The 15265-nt window shown below is 55.8% G+C and overlaps 1 long non-coding RNA gene across 1 annotated transcript; it reads right to left on the reverse strand.

The window, feature by feature from the left end:
• Nucleotides 1–402: 402 nt before the first annotated feature.
• LOC119519511 lies at nt 403–4218 on the reverse strand. Its single transcript, XR_005214035.1, has 2 exons — nt 2834–4218; nt 403–1728 (listed from the first exon to the last, which is right to left on the reverse strand). It is a non-coding gene; the product is annotated as an uncharacterized LOC119519511 (long non-coding RNA).
• Nucleotides 4219–15265: the final 11047 nt, after the last annotated feature.

A 15265-nucleotide genomic window follows, 5' to 3' on the forward strand; every position in this document is an offset into this window, starting at 1 on the left:
CCTCCTGATGGCGCAGGGCCAGGGGTGCGGAATGCACCAGGCGTCTGGGGTCAGGAGGGATGCGAGGCTCAGAGAAGGCGGGAGGGGCCGGCGCCCGGGGTGTGGGTGTCGGACATCCGCGAACCCGCCCAGCCGAGCACTCGGGCAGCTACGCCCGCCCCCCCACTGCCCGCCTCCCAGGGCCCTACCCCTGCCCCCCCACTGCCCACCCTCCCCACACCCACCTCCCCGGGCCTCCCCCATGCCTGCCCTCCCCCACCTTTACACTGCCTGTAAGAGAGTCACCTTAGATCCAAAGAAACAAATAGGCTGGAAACCGAAAAGATGGAAAAAGAAGAGATCTGGGGTGGCTCTACTGGTATCAGATAAAATGGACTTTAAGTTAAAACATGACACAAGGGACAAAGGAGGACACAATGTATTGATAAAAGGGTCAATTCCACAAACATCATAGCAATTAGAAACACACATGCACCCACCAACAGGTTCCCAAAATCTATGAACAAACACTGAGAGAATCGAAGGGAGAAACAGACAGTTCTACAGTAATAGTAGAGACGCCAGTGCAGCACCCTCGATAATGGAGAGGACATCTGGACAGAAGATCAGTAAGGAAACAGATGTGAATGATCCCATAAACCAACTAGATGCAGCACCAACACAGCCCGTCACCCTCGGCAGCGGAGACATGGCCTTCTCGAGGGCACCCCCACACGGTGGGTCACCAAACAAGGCTCGATACGTTTTAAAATATTGAAATCCTACAACGTATCCTGCCTGATCACAATGAAATGAAGGTAGAAATCTGCAGCAGAGGGAGAACTGGAAAATTCACAAAGGTGTGGACATTGAGCGGCTCTCCTGGGGCCCGTGTCTTGCATGGGGGGTGCGCGAGGTGGGAGCAGATGGAGGGCCGCGGCGCCACGAGGCAAGGGTTCCACACCCAGGGCACGTCCCAGGGTCCCCGCCCGCCTGCAGTGTGTCCTCTATGGCCAAGCACCTTCCCGCATCCACCAATTTGGTGAGTCCCCGAGATAGCCCCCAAATCGTCCCTGTTTGCTTAAAACAGCCAAAGGCCGCTTCCGCCGGTGGAACCAGGAATTCCAAGGAGGTTGCGTGGATTTAACCAGCTGGCGCTTCTCCATGCCAAGCTGCTCACTGCCTGGGGCCCAGAAGCCAGAGGTGGCAGTGTCAGGGCACTGAGCTTCCTCCGGGGAGAGCTGTGCACCAAAAAGGCCGCGCTGTCCTCAGGTCCCCCTCCCTCAGTGCTGGGGAAGCTGTCGCCGCAGACGGGGGGGTGACACAGGCGTCCTCGATAGCGTTATGTGTGTGGGTTTCCAGGCCTGAGGACACTCGTGGCAGAGCTGGGCCGCGGCCACTGCTGGCTCCCCTCTTCAGGGAGAGCCCAGACGTCCACGGGTGGAGAGCGCGCACCCTTCCCAAGCCCGGAACCTGGCCAAGCCCCCGCCGGGAGGGAGCCCCAGCTTCGGAGGGCAGGAGCACGTGGCGGCTCCGGACCCGGTTCCAGCTCCACGTGGAGGACTTGAGTTCCGACACGAAATGGGCCATCCCTTCAACTCTTCCAAGCACGCTGATGTTGATTTTCCTCCGTCTACAGGTCAAGAGACGGGGTTCTGGCCGTGGAGGCGCGGACAATCCCCCGGGTGCATAACGAGGCAGCGGGTGTCACAGCACGGACGGGAGGGCGTTGCCTCGGCCCCCGCTGGTCTGGGGAAGGAAGTGGTGGGCTTTCTTGAAAACCTTCCCTCCTGGAGTTTTCTCTCTCCCCGTCTCCCTTTCCCGTGGCTGAGCTCAGAGCGCAACCCCCTTTCCCATCTCTCTCCTCCAGGGAGCACGTGCCCGGGCTACCTGCTGCCCCGAGCACAGGGGCCCTCAGAGGTCAGTGCCCCTGCGGCAGGAAAGGGGCTTCCGTAGCCCCTCGCCCAGAATGGTTTCTCTCCTGGTCACACCGGCAGGGACTGGTCTGCAGGGGAGAAAGCATGGCTTCCCGCTGGCCTTACTTGGGGAGGCAGAGCAGGAAATGAGCTGGTGCTCTGTGCAGAGTGGAAATTCTCTGTTTTGCTGGGTCTGCCCTCCCATCTGCTGTCCAGTTCCAAGACAGGGTAATTTTGTTGCAATCGAATAGTTTTTTCTGTGACGTGTCCTCAATGGTGTGTAACTATTTCCCCAGTAAGGCACATTTCAAGCTCTATTTGAAACCCAGCCGAGGTGAATATGGCGTCCACATTCACAAGGCGGAAAATGACTATGCAGATCCAGCCCACCGGGGAAGCCACGTGGGACCCCCCCCCCCCACCCACATCTGCACCGACCCGCGGGAGACAACGCGGCAGGAGGCATCTGATTAAACAGCAGATCTACCAGTTGCCGTCCCTCGCTGATCCCGGCCATTTTCATGGTTTGTCACCCAGGGACCCCCTGCTCTCCCACCACCCCCATCCAGGAGCCTGTCAGGGGCTGCGTGACTCCAAGTAACAAGAGCCACCAGTGTCGGTTCAGGCTTCCTGGTGGCAGGTGACGCCGACGCTGCTGAGCTAAGGCAGAGGGTCCCGCCGACGGAAGGACCCCGCCTCCCCTCCCCAGCCCCGGGGCACGGGCCTGTCTTCACCGGCAGGATGAAGGAAGAGCCGAGCGTTCTCCCCTTGAGGACACCTCCCCAAGGCCCCGCTCTCCCACTCGGGCTCGTGGCTGGGCGGCAGTCCTCGGCCCGGGGCACTGCTGCCGCGTGGGCAGTCGAGCTCCTTTCAGAGGGACGAGGGCGTCAGGGTGTGGGGTGAGCTGCTGCCAGACCCGGGGACCCCAGTGCGCTTACCTGCGTGCTAAAGCACACGACTGTGCCACGAGGCTCTTGTGACGGGTCCTAACCAGCAGTGTCAGGGCTGGTGCGACTTCCCTGCGTGAGAAGTGAGGGGACGCGGCAGTCACCACCTCTGGTGCCCTGGCTACCAGGGAAGGCAGCCCGATGTGCGTCTCATGGGGAGGGGCTGGGGACACCGGCGCGCGGGGCGGGAACGTGCTCGGCCCCTGCGTGTGGAGCCACAGAGGGTGGTCAGGTGTCAGCCGTGAGAAGTGGCCGAGACCCCAACTCAAGTCAGAATATCAGGGTGTGGTTCCCATAAGAAATCCAAGGATTTTGCTCAGCTTCGGGGTGGCGGCAATCGGGTCTCTGGGGACATGGGGTCTCCCTCCGCCTCCTGGCTCCACTGCCTCAGCGTCGGCTCCAGCCCCAGGCCCCGAGCGTGTCCCCGGCACTCCTCCAGCAGTGACCTCAGCGTTGCCGCAGCATCTCTATCGTGCGCACTTGAAGGAGCGGCCCAGGCTCCTCCAGCAGCTTCCGCACCCCCGACGGCTCTGAGGGGCCAGAGGAGGCCACGGGCCCGCCTCCCAACTAGAGCCGAGGCTGGCGACACCATGCACGGCTCCCGGGAAGAGAGAGGCGGGGTCCCACCCGGACCCCCGGGACTTGCAGCAAGGGGCCACCCCCAGGTGGGGAGCAAGGGCTGGCCCTGGAGGAAGTGGCGAGTGACACACTGAGCCCCCGGGCCCAGGCCTGAGGGGCTGCCCTGCCCACCTCCTGAGCTGGTGCCACACTGGATCAGCCCCGGGAGGGGGCCTGGGGGGCAAGTGCCTCGGGGCCGTCTCACACCCGAGTGGCAGGTGAGAGCTGGGGCTTGGGGACACTGGCAGGGTTCCTGGCAACCTTCCCGGCTGTTCTGCCCTCAGGCCCCATTTTCCTCTCGTGGTGCCTTGGCTGCAATTTATGGCCCCAGGAGGGAAGCCGTCTCCACTCTCCGAATCACAGCTGCAGCCAGGGCAGGGCTGGGGCCGGGAAAGGGGACCCAGAGCCTCATGTCCTGGGGAGTTCCGGGGGGCCCGGGCAGAACCCCCGTCCCTAGAGCCGTGCAGCGGAGGGAGAAGGCAGATCTGAGTAGATGCCAGTGCTCAGCCCAGGGCTCGGACTCAGTTTACCCCCCTGTGAGGCGGAGACTCCTCCTCGTGTTTATACAATCCCGTCCAGGCAGGAAGCAAGGACACGGCGCAGCCTCTGGGGAGCGACGGATAACAGAACTGCTGCTTTTGCTGTCAGTTCTTTCTGTTGTGCTATTTTGAAGCTCATCTGTGAATCTGCCCTTCTTACCCCACCCTAAACCCCCACTGTGTCCTCAAACGCCTCGGGGGCTCGGGGTGGGGGGGTGGGGGCGGTTGAGGACATGGAGCCCCAGGCCCCATGGTCTGACCAGCTGGAGGGGATGCTGTCCAGGGAGGCCCTCGGACGCCTTCCACCACGTCCCTTCCCCTCTGCTCCACGCAGCAAGGACGGGACGCAGCTCCTGCCGTTCCACGGCCCCTTCTCCATTCCGCTCCTCATGCCTCAGCCCCTGCTCCTGCTCAGGACACAGCCCTGCCCGCCGTTGTCCCTCCATCCATCCCTCCATCCATCCCTCCAGCCCCTCACCATCCATATCAGCCGGGCGGGACGGGGTGTGAGGCAGGTGGGAGCCCCTGACCCTGAATCACAGCTTCCCCATGTCAGTCCCTGACCCAGGCCACACGACATGTGGGCAGCCACCAGGAGACCCGCGACCCACTGGAGGGCACCTGGGTCTCTAAACCGGGGAGGACAAACGGCCGCGCTCTAGGATTTACAGACCCACCCGGGCCACACCTGGAGAGATGGTATCGTCAGGTTTGCTCCCAGCTGTGAAATCAGGAAGAGCACCTCCTCCGTTTCATCCAGAAATGGTCCCTGCCTCGCCGTTGCTGCTCCTGCCCCGTGGGGGCTGCCGGGAAACGCAGCATTCAGCTCCAGACATCTCCTTTCTCCCCGTCGGACACTTGCTCATGCGTGGGCTCTAGCCAGCAGCTCCTTGTGCCCGAGCAGCTGTTATATGTGCACCCGGCGGCCGCGCTCCCCTCCCACTCCCGGGCTGCGCCCCTTGGCTGCGAGTGCAGGCCCCAGCGGGACAACCCAGACCCCCGAGTCCAATGGGGGCAGGACGTGCACCGGGGAGCACTGGTCACGGGCTCTGGGGTGACCCCCGGGCAGTGCAGGGCAGTAGAGGACAAACCGGCCACTCACCCCTCCATTCACTCACACGCTGCTCCATTCCCTCATCAGACACTTATCAGGTCCCCCCCAGGCACCATCTTAGGCACCAGAAACACAACTCTGAACCAAACGGGCCAAGGCCCTGTATTCCAGTAGGGGGACAGACGTTGGTAAAACAGGACATACCTAACACCACAGGGGCTTTGAGCTCTGGAGAGAACCCAGGAGCAGGCGGGACGAGCAACCATCCTCTGCGGAGGCTCGGGGGTGTCCGCCTGGACATGAACAGGGGATGGGGTGGCTGGAGCCCCCGCCAGGGAGCAGCTGTCTTTTGGGGGTGGACTCACACCCGGGCCTGGCGTCTGGGCCGACAGACTGCACCTCGGGCCTCGTCCAGCTCGCACTGGCAGCTCTAACACGGCTGACCTGGAGTCCACACCGAGAGGGGCTGGGGGCCCTGGAGGACCCTGTGAGGCCCAGGGAGGAGACGGAGGGGCTGCAAGTGGATGCCTTGGGTCCTCCTGGGGGGTGAGCAAACCCTCATCCTGCTTGAGGTTGCCTCAGCAGTGAAGCTACAGAAAAGGCTCCTTAGGGAAGCTGACTGCGAGTGTTTGCACCCATCTAGACCACAGCAGAGCCCCAAGGCCTGGCCTCGTAGGCTCACGTTTCTAGGTGCTCCTGGGCGATAGGCGAGTGTACCAGTCAGGGCACGCTGTGCTGTGGGGCGGTGACAGGTGCACCCTGACCTCTCTGTGGCTCTGCACAGGACAGGGTTGCTGGTCACTGGAGTCCACCAACGGCCTGGGGAAGCCCCAGGAGAGCAGTGGTCTCAACGCTGGACTTGGGGGCCGAGCTGCACCACGTCCACACGGGCTCCAGAACCACGGTGGCCGGGAAGAGACAAAGCCGGGGGTCTCGCACTAGCTCTGAAATTCTTCACCCCGGGAGTGACACCCATTCTGCTCCCAGTCCATGGCGAAGGGGTCAGGAGATGCAGGGTAACAGGTGGACCTCCGGGGTGCTGGACATCCTGGGTCTGCAGTCAGGTGCAGGGCTGGGGTCCCGCAAGGCTGAGCGTGTGGCAGGACTTCCCTGGGGAGAGCCCCGGGCCACCTCGTGGGCAGCAGTGGACGTTGTCCCGATTGGATGAGAGGGGGAGTGTGTGCTTTTTCTGCAGCTGTGAGAGCAGAGACCATTTTAGAAGCTTGCAATTTTTAGCAAAAATCCCTTTCAAAAATTTATGAGCCTGAGCACCACGTTCATTTTGTGACACCAAAGGCAAACACTTTTCAAGATACTTTTTAAATTCCTTGGGCATTATTCGCCTCACCCCCAGCTTGTTGTGAATCTGCTTTTAAACTAGGCTGTGCTGACAGGAGGGTGCGGGGGGCTGGGGCAGGAAGGGGTCCCTGGCGGGGAGGCTCCATCTTCCCCACTCACCTGCGGACAAGACGGGCTCAGAGCCCCTCGGGGAGTAGGTCCCTGGCAGGAGGGGGCAGCCTCTGGGGACCACCAGGGCCGCCCCCCAACCTCCCGCAGAAACCCCCTGCCCCCCAGGGGCCTCGGCGCAGGACGCCCCCAGCCCCACGTTCCAGGGACCCTGGGCTGCCCCCCGCCCTTGTCACCTGCCCCCGAGAGGGCGCGCAGCCCACCCCGGGCGCTCCGGCTGGGGAGCAGCAGAATCTGCACGTGCGGTGCGAGGGGACAGCGGCGGCTCTTTTTAGAAAAGCAGGAAAAAGCCGCCAGAGGTTCTGAGCTCCACAGCTGTTTCCTTCCCCTGCCTTCTCTCTCAGCTTGCATGTGGTTTTTCCTTGCTATTTCAAGTCGTTCTGAGTAAAGACATTTTAAAAATTTAAATTATCAGCATGAATTTTACTATTCCCCTTTAAGTTATGAAATGCCAATCTTAAATGTTACTATAAGGGCATGTAACTCCTGTGCAACACCCCTAAAATTAAAGAGAGTCTGAGGGAACATTTGGAAAAAGTGCTAATAAATTTGACAAAGTAAATGAAACTGACAAATCCCCAGAAAGACAGAAATTACTGAAACCAGCTCAAGAAGAAATAGAGAATTTGATCTATAACACGTGAAGAAATTCCGGTAATAAATAAAAATCTTCCTACAACCAAAAGCCTAGGACCAGATGGCTTCACCAGTGAAGTCTATTAAATATTTAAGGAGGAAATAATTCCAGTCTTTCCCATGCTCTTTCAGAAAATAAAGGAAGAGGGGACACTGCCAAACTTACTCTACGAGGCCGACAGTGCCGTGATTTCAGAATCAGACCGAGACCTCATAAGAAAGGAACACGCCCTGACATCCCTTAGGAAGAGAGATGCAGAAATGCTCAGCCACATCTAGCCAAGCAAACCTGGCAGCAGACAAAACAGCTCTTACACCCCGGCTGCGAGGGACTGAAAGGATTATATTCCACGACCCAGGGGAAACGTTGGTTTACCATAGAAACCAATTAATGTAACACAGTGTAGTAACAGAATAAAGGACAAAAACAACTCGATCATCTCAGCATATGCAGAGAAACTATCTGACAAAATCCAAACTCCGTTCCTGATTTAAAAAAAAAACAACTCAGGAAACGAAGGAGAGAAAAAAAAACTTGTTGATCCTGATAAAGGGACCCTACAAAAGTTCACAACGAACATCACACTTAGCAGTGAAAGACTTAACAGTTCCCCTACGATTGAGAAAAAAGCAAGAATGTCTGTTTTTGTCACTTCTATTGGGCACGTACAATACTGGAGTTTTAGATGGTGCCATAAGGCAAGGACAACACCAACAACAAAAACAAATTACAAGATTGCTATAAAATCAATTGTAATTCTATATACTATTAAGGGATGATGTAAAAATTAAATTAAAAAATTGATTCACAATAGCCTCAAAAAGAATAAAATACTTAAGGGAAATTTAACAAAAGCACCACAAGTCTTGTATCCTGAATAGTACAAAACCTTACTGAAAGAAACTGAATAAAATCTAAACAAATGGAAAGATATTTCATGTCCATGGACTGGAAGACTCAACAAGTCAATAAAGCAATTCTTACCAAATTAGTAAATTCAGAGTAATCCCTGTCAAATTCCAATTAGTTTTTTTTTTTTTAAATAGAATTTGAGAAATTAATCCCCAAATTTACATGGATGTGCATAACACCTAAAATAGTGACAAAACAGTTCTGAAAAACAACTGCTCAATGGTAAAGCCTAGTGCAAAGACAAACTAACACCATGTGATAAGTACAAATATGAGCCTATAGTGCAATGGAAACTGCCACAGGGCAGAACTGCTTACATGTGTGGTCAATTTATTTTCAACAAAATTGCCAAGATAATTCAATTGAGGAAACATAGTCTTTTTCACAAATGGTGCTGAGGTATTAGGATATCCACAGATTAAAAAATGGCCCTAGACACTCATCACATACCATACACAAAATTTAATTCCAAATGGGTCACAGATATAAGAGCCAAAACCATAAAACTTCTATAAGAAAACAAAGGAGAAAATCTTCATTACCTTTGGTTAGAAAAAGAGTCCTTAAAATGATACTGAAACCAGGAGCCCTGAAAGAAAGAGAAAGATAGGTCGGACTTCATCAAACTAAAATCATTTGTTCTTCAAAGAACATTATTAAGAAAATGAAAAGCAAAGCCAAAGACAGGGAGAAAATATTTGCATATAATATATTTGATAAAGGACTTGTTTCTAGAATGCCTTTAACTCCATAAGACAAATAAAACAATCTAATTAAAAATGGGCACAATATTTGAACAAATATTCCACCAAAGAAGAGTTGCCAATAAGCACGTGAAAAAGTGTCCAACTTCATTGGTCCCTAGGAAAAGGTAAATCAAAACCACAGTGAGGTGCCATTATGCACCCACGAGAGTGGCTAAAATTGAAAAGACAATGCCAAGTGTTGACAAGGCTGGGGAGACGTGGAGAAACTATCACCCTTGGACATTCGTGGATGTAAAGCAGTACGACCACTTTGCAAAAAAACCAATGACTTTGGTAGTTCCCTAAAAGTTGAGCATAATCTCACCACATAACCCAGCAATTCCACACCCACAGATCTTCCCAAGAGAAACGCAGTGCGTGTCCACCGGTATGTGTACGTGATATACAGCATTACCCCCAAGAAGCCCCCAGCTGGACCCAATGCAAGGACCCGGGCCCTGCTGAAATGATAAAGAGAATAGCACCTCTCTAAGGGGCAGGAAAGCATTTTATGTCGGGGGTCATGGGGGTCATTTTCGTCTCGGGGGGCCACACAGCCTCCGTTCTGACAGGTGTACAGCACAGGCAGCCACGGACAATGACTGTGGCTGTGTGCCAATAGAGCTTTATTTACAAAAGCAGGCGGGGGGCCGATCTGTCCGTGAGGTGCTGTCGACAGACCCTGGTCTCAAACGTGGGACAGCACGGAAGAAACGTGGAAACTATGCTGGATGAAGGGAGCCAGACCCATAAGAACACTCGTTTTTGCCTCAGGTCGGGGAAATCGTATCTCATTTTACCCTATTTTCCCTCATTCCTAGTGAGCTGAACATTTTGTATGCTTACTCTCAGTTTGTGTTTTCTCTTCTGTGATTGTCCTGTTTATATCCTTTGCCTGTTTTTCTATGGAGTGGTTTATTTTTTTCTCATTACTTGTAAAAGGGATTTATATATTCCAGATATGAATCTTTTGCCGGTTATGTATTGTGTAAATATTTCTTCTGGTTTGTGGCTTATCTTTTTTTTTTTTAAATTCAGTTTTGTTGAGATATATTCACATATCATACAGTCATTCATGGTGTACAATCAACTGTTCACAGCACCATCATATAGTTGTGCATTCATCACCACAATCTATTTCTGAACATTTTCCTTACATCAGAAAGAATCAGAATAAGAACAAAAAATAAAAATAAAAAAGAACACCCAAACCATCCCCCCCATCCCACCCTATTTTTCATTTAATTTTTGTCCCATTTTTCTACTCACCCATCCATACACTGGATAAAGGGAGTACGATCCACAAAGTTTTCACAATCACACTGTCACCCCTTGTAATCTACATTGTTATACAATCGTCTTCAGGAGTCCAGACTACTGGGTTTGAGTTTGATAGTTTTATTTACTTCTAGCTATTCCAATACATTAGAACCTAAGAGGTGTTATCTATATAGTGCATAAGAATGTCCACCAGAGTGACCTCTCGACTCCATTTGAATTTTCTCAGCCACTGAAGCTTTATTTTGTTTCATTTCGCGTCCCCCTTTCGGTCAATCCCATGATGCTGGGTCCAGATTCACCCCTGGGAGTCATACTCTGCGTTGCCAGGGAGATTTACACCCCTGGGAGTCAGGTCCCACGTAGGGGGGAGGGCAGCGAGTTCACCTGTCGAGATGGCTCAGTTAGAGAGTGAGAGGGCCACATCTGAGCAACAAAGAGGCACTCAGGGGGAGACTCTTAGGCACAGTTATATGCAGGTTTAGCCTCTCCTTTGCTACTGCTTCATAAGGGCAAGTCCCATGATCGAGGGCTCAGCACATCAAACCGCCAGTCCTAATGTTTGTGACAACATCAAGACCAGCCCAGGTGAGGAAGTCCAACACTTCTGCACCTTCCCCCAGCTCCTCGGTGGGGGGGTGGGGGGGTGGAGCTGTAAATATGTTTTTATTCTCTGCCCAAATTACTTTGGGATGTGTCACTATTTCACTCTAACCTATATTAACCCACCGTATCTCACTTCCTATTTAAAGTTCCATGTAATTGCGGTGTTTGAACAAACTGACTGTAGAGTTCTACTGTTTAGAAAATATAGATCCTACACCAAATAGACATCTCCTCCCTTGGTCTCACATGGAAGTCAAAGTTTTAAAACAGTCAGTTTCGACCTTTACTCTTTGGCCCGGTTTGCCCTAGTCTTAACCAGATCTGCTTCATTCATTTCTCTAATTGAAGTCTGGGCTCTTTTTCAGCTTTTTTTTTTTTTTTTTTTTTAACAGTTGCTGTATGTGCTAATACTGACATTCATATCTGCCGAGCTCTAGCTCTGAGTTTCAGGTGTCTCAGAGATACCCAATATTTCAGAGACCAATCAGTTTATACACCAACGATCAGCATCCCAAAGCTTGGAGACAGTGTGGCTTATCTGTTAACCATGACTTCAGAAGTATAGGAATTTTAAAGGTGACACAGTCAAATGGGTGTTCTTATGTGTCTTGTTTAAGAAGGTTTTACTTCCCTCCAGGTTGCATTTTTGCCTGATTTATTACACTATTTTTCTAACTTTGCTTATACTTGGGTTTTTAACCTATCTGTCCTTATTTTGGGATGATCAGGTTGAAATCTAACTACTTTTTCTGTGGATGGACAGTTATCCCAGCGTCATGGTTGGCCACGGTTGCCCATGGATTTGTACATGCGTCCAGCAGTGGCTGTGCTCCTGAACTTCCCATTCCACTCCGATGGTCGGTTTGTTCATACATCTGTCAATACCACACTCCAGAACGCAGGCCAGCCCCACTCACTCTTCTTTTTCCTTGCATTTGTCCTTCAAGATGAGTTTTACCATCAGCTTCTCAATTCCCTACAAAAATCGCTGGGATGTTGCTTGGTGTCGCACTGAATTCATGCATCTGTAAGGGATAAACAGACAGTGGGACAGTTTTGAGGCTTCTTGCCTGGAAATGTGCCAAATGTATGCTCGCTGTTGTTGGGCCTTTACATTCTCCTCAGGACTGGTTTGGGGTGTTCTTGTAGATCTTGCGACTTCTTGTCTGTAAAAGAATACACACTCCTCCCCGGTGGCCAGAGGGCAGGCTCAGCCCCCAGGGGCTGGGGAGCTGGACTGCGGACCCCAGGCCCCTCCATGCCCGGCCTTGACCTTCTGCCTCCTTTCAGTCTCCCACAGAGCCAGCAAGTCCGCCCAACCCCCCGGTGAGCACAGGTGGCTCCGCTCCGGCCCGAGGAGTGGCCGCAATGCCGGACCACTTGGCCTGCCGTCACTTCTGACCCCGGCCTGCCTGTGCCTCGGTGGCCACGGACAGTCACAGCTAATTACGGCAGCAGCGTCCATCGTGGGGCCTGCTGACTGCTGCAGGGTGATCCCTAACCTAACATTTCATCCTCAGGGACATCAGTAATGAGAAAGCGAACTTGGTTCAACCCAACGAAGATAATAATCGCGCCTCAGCCAAGCCTCCCAGTCTTGCTGCCTCATTTTCCCTTTTATCCCTGAAAACATCCCTTCCATGGGCGACAGTCACAGGAACATTCTGTCCATTTGGCGGACGGACAACCTGAGGCTCAGAGACGTCTGGCCTCCTTCCTGGACCACCCAGAGGCCCAGGGCCCTGGGCTTCGGCTCCCCTCGCCCACAGCCCCTGCACGGTGGCCTCAGGCTCTGTTCTCAGCATGTCACGGCCCTGCACCCCCCAACCCCGGGGCTCCCACCTCCTCGAGACAACCTGCTCCCCACACTGGGCAGCTGGACCACCCGTGCTCCTGCGCTCCTGGGTGAGGCTGGGCCGCGAGAACTGAGCGCGAGGGTCCTCAGTTTCAGTGACTTCAATTTACATGGCTGCGACCCGGGGCTCAGAGCAAGCCTGGCCCTGGTGCCTCTCCCCACCCGGCATCTCCTCCCTCCAGCTCCCTGTGCATCTGAGCCTCAGTTTCCCCATCGGACCCCAGGGTGCAGTCCCTGCCTCAGCATCCTCACACAGAACATGAAGGGGGACGTGTCCTTTCCCCAGAGAGGAAGGTCGAGCGCAGCCAGACAGGACAACAGGCTCCCGCACCGGGCGGCTCAGCCTGAGTGGAGGGGCCTCCTCCTGCCCACCTGCCCCCCGAAAAGACTTCTGTGCCCATCCTGCACAGCAGCACCACTGAGCAGGGCCACCAGGCCCTGAGTCCGCCCAAGGTGGGTGGGTGGCAGTGCTGGAGCGGACGGCCCGTCCTGTCCTCGAGCCCCGGCTCTGCCCTGTTACCGCGTGACCTTAGCTGGGTCAGCCAATCACTGGCCTCGGCCCCTCCACCTGTGGGATAAGGCTGCTGTTGTCTCCACACCTGAGTCGGGGCCCCTCACCCTCTGCACCCCAGACTCTCTGAAGACCCTGTAGTGTCCTCCACTCCTGCTCCAGCTGCCACCCCTCAGCCCCAGCAGGGCTGCTACGCCGGCCCTCAGGGGTCCCCCGAGCTGTGCCCAAGGCCCGGCCCCTGGGAAGAGGCTGGGGGCAGGCGGACGCTGCCTGGGGTCCCCTCTTGAGCCCAGACAGGTAGGAAAGTTTCACTTGCCATGTCATGGGGTGATTCAACCTGCCAGTTAGGAGCAGAGTCCTGAGCCCGCGGCCTCTAGCTCCTGCTGGGCGGGGGATCTGGGATGGAAGAGGGGCAGACGGAGGGGACAGAAGCCAGGCTCTGCGCCGCAGGGGCAGGAGGGCCTCCTCTGGCTGTCCTGAAGGTGCAGGGCCAGTGCCCTTGTCCCCAACCTCATCCCGCATCCCAGCGGCCGGGGCACAGGCAGTTGGTCCTCACCAGGGGCCCCAGTGCTCCCCGACTCCCAGCACCCCTGCAGGTGGGCTGTGAGCAGCAGTGACCAGTGTCTGAGGCCGGACAGTCTCTGGGTCTCCCCATCCCTCTCTGGCCAGAAGCTCGGTTAGTTTTCTCTCGCTGCTGAACACAGTCCACAGCCGAGAGACTTACAACAACATGCCTTTGCTATCTCACAGCTCTGCGGGCCAGGAGGGTGGCACGGCTTGGCTGGCTTCTCTGCTCAGGATCTCACAGACGGGGATTGAGGCCCACGCCCATCCTGATTGTCCTCATCCATCTTGATTGTCCACATCCATCCTGATTAGTCCATGCTCCACCCTGATTGATTCATATCCTATTCTGATCAGCTGGTGCCCGATTTTGATGCTCTGGGCAAGCGACACCACTGGGCTCCAACCTGGGCTGTCAGAATCGGTAGGAAGGGGAGGTGGGCTGGGGTGGGGGGTGCTATTCGCAGATCTCGCTGAGGAGAGGAGCTCAGCCTGTGTTGAGGGTATCCGTCCCTCAGGGGACGAGCTGGCCTGGGAACGGAGCCGGCCCCTGCAAACTGAAGCACCAAATGAGGGGATGGGGGGCCGAGTGTGCCTGTTGCCCCTCAGGGAGAAGAAAGGGCCTGAGCGACAGTGGGGTGCCTCCTCTCGCTGGAGCGAGCCCTGGGGTCTTTCAGGGAGCATGGGCGGCTGGCAGCCAGAGAGAAGGGCAGGGTCCGTGCACGATGTCTGGTGCCCCCGTGTTGACACCCCTGCACCCCACAGTGCCGAGTCCTCCTGCCCCCATCAACCTTGTCAGGGGAGGGGGGCAGAGGGGCCCGGAGGACAGACTCGGGCTCACCCTGTGGGCACCCCTTCCCCTCTGCTCGCCTGCCCCCACCCTCCAGGTCACTGCCCCTTGTCCCCAAGGCTTGTCCTGCCTCTCCCACAGCCTCACTCGGTGGGTGGAGCAGGAGGGAATGCGGGGTACGGAGAGACACCCTAGTGACCCACAGTGCAGTGCTTCTTTCCAGACACTTTCCCTGCTCCACCTAGCTCCCGATCTTCCGAGTCTTGGGCGGAAGCTTCCAGAAGGCCGGCAGGTGCAAGGAGGGCCTCCCCACCCCCGAGCTGGTCAAGGAGCCTGTGGAAGGGGCCGCAGGAGGCGGGGCGCAGGAAGCGAAGTGCTGGAGAGAGGGCCCGGACCCCCCTCTGCCCACAGCCACCCAGCTGGGCTCCCACAGGGCCATGGTTCCCCGTTTCCTCCTGAGTTCAGCCCTGGGGCGCTGAGGACCCCTCCTGCCTCATGAGAAGACGGGCTCCCCCACAGCTGGCCCTGCCCTGGGCCCCTTGCCCCTCTCTCGGGGTCCACACCACCCCCCAGCCCCCCAGGGATGGAGAGACGAGGGGCCTGGAGACGACTGTGTCCGCCCGGCCTGGGTCCCCAGGGTGGGGGTGGAGGGGGCTGATGTCAGGGAGAACTGGAGGGAGGGAGGGGAGGAGGGGGAGGAGCAGGGAGAGTTGCCCCAGCCCCCCACCCCGAGTCTGTCTGCCCCCCCATTCCTCCAGGGTCGTCTCTGTTCTCAGACGGCCCCTCCCGTTTGATCTCACCCGTCCCCCGTCCCCCGTCCCCAGCACCCTAACCTGAGGCAGGCCC

Source organism: Choloepus didactylus, chromosome 23 (genome assembly GCF_015220235.1).
Source record: "Choloepus didactylus isolate mChoDid1 chromosome 23, mChoDid1.pri, whole genome shotgun sequence".
Taxonomy (NCBI): domain Eukaryota; kingdom Metazoa; phylum Chordata; class Mammalia; order Pilosa; family Megalonychidae; genus Choloepus; species Choloepus didactylus.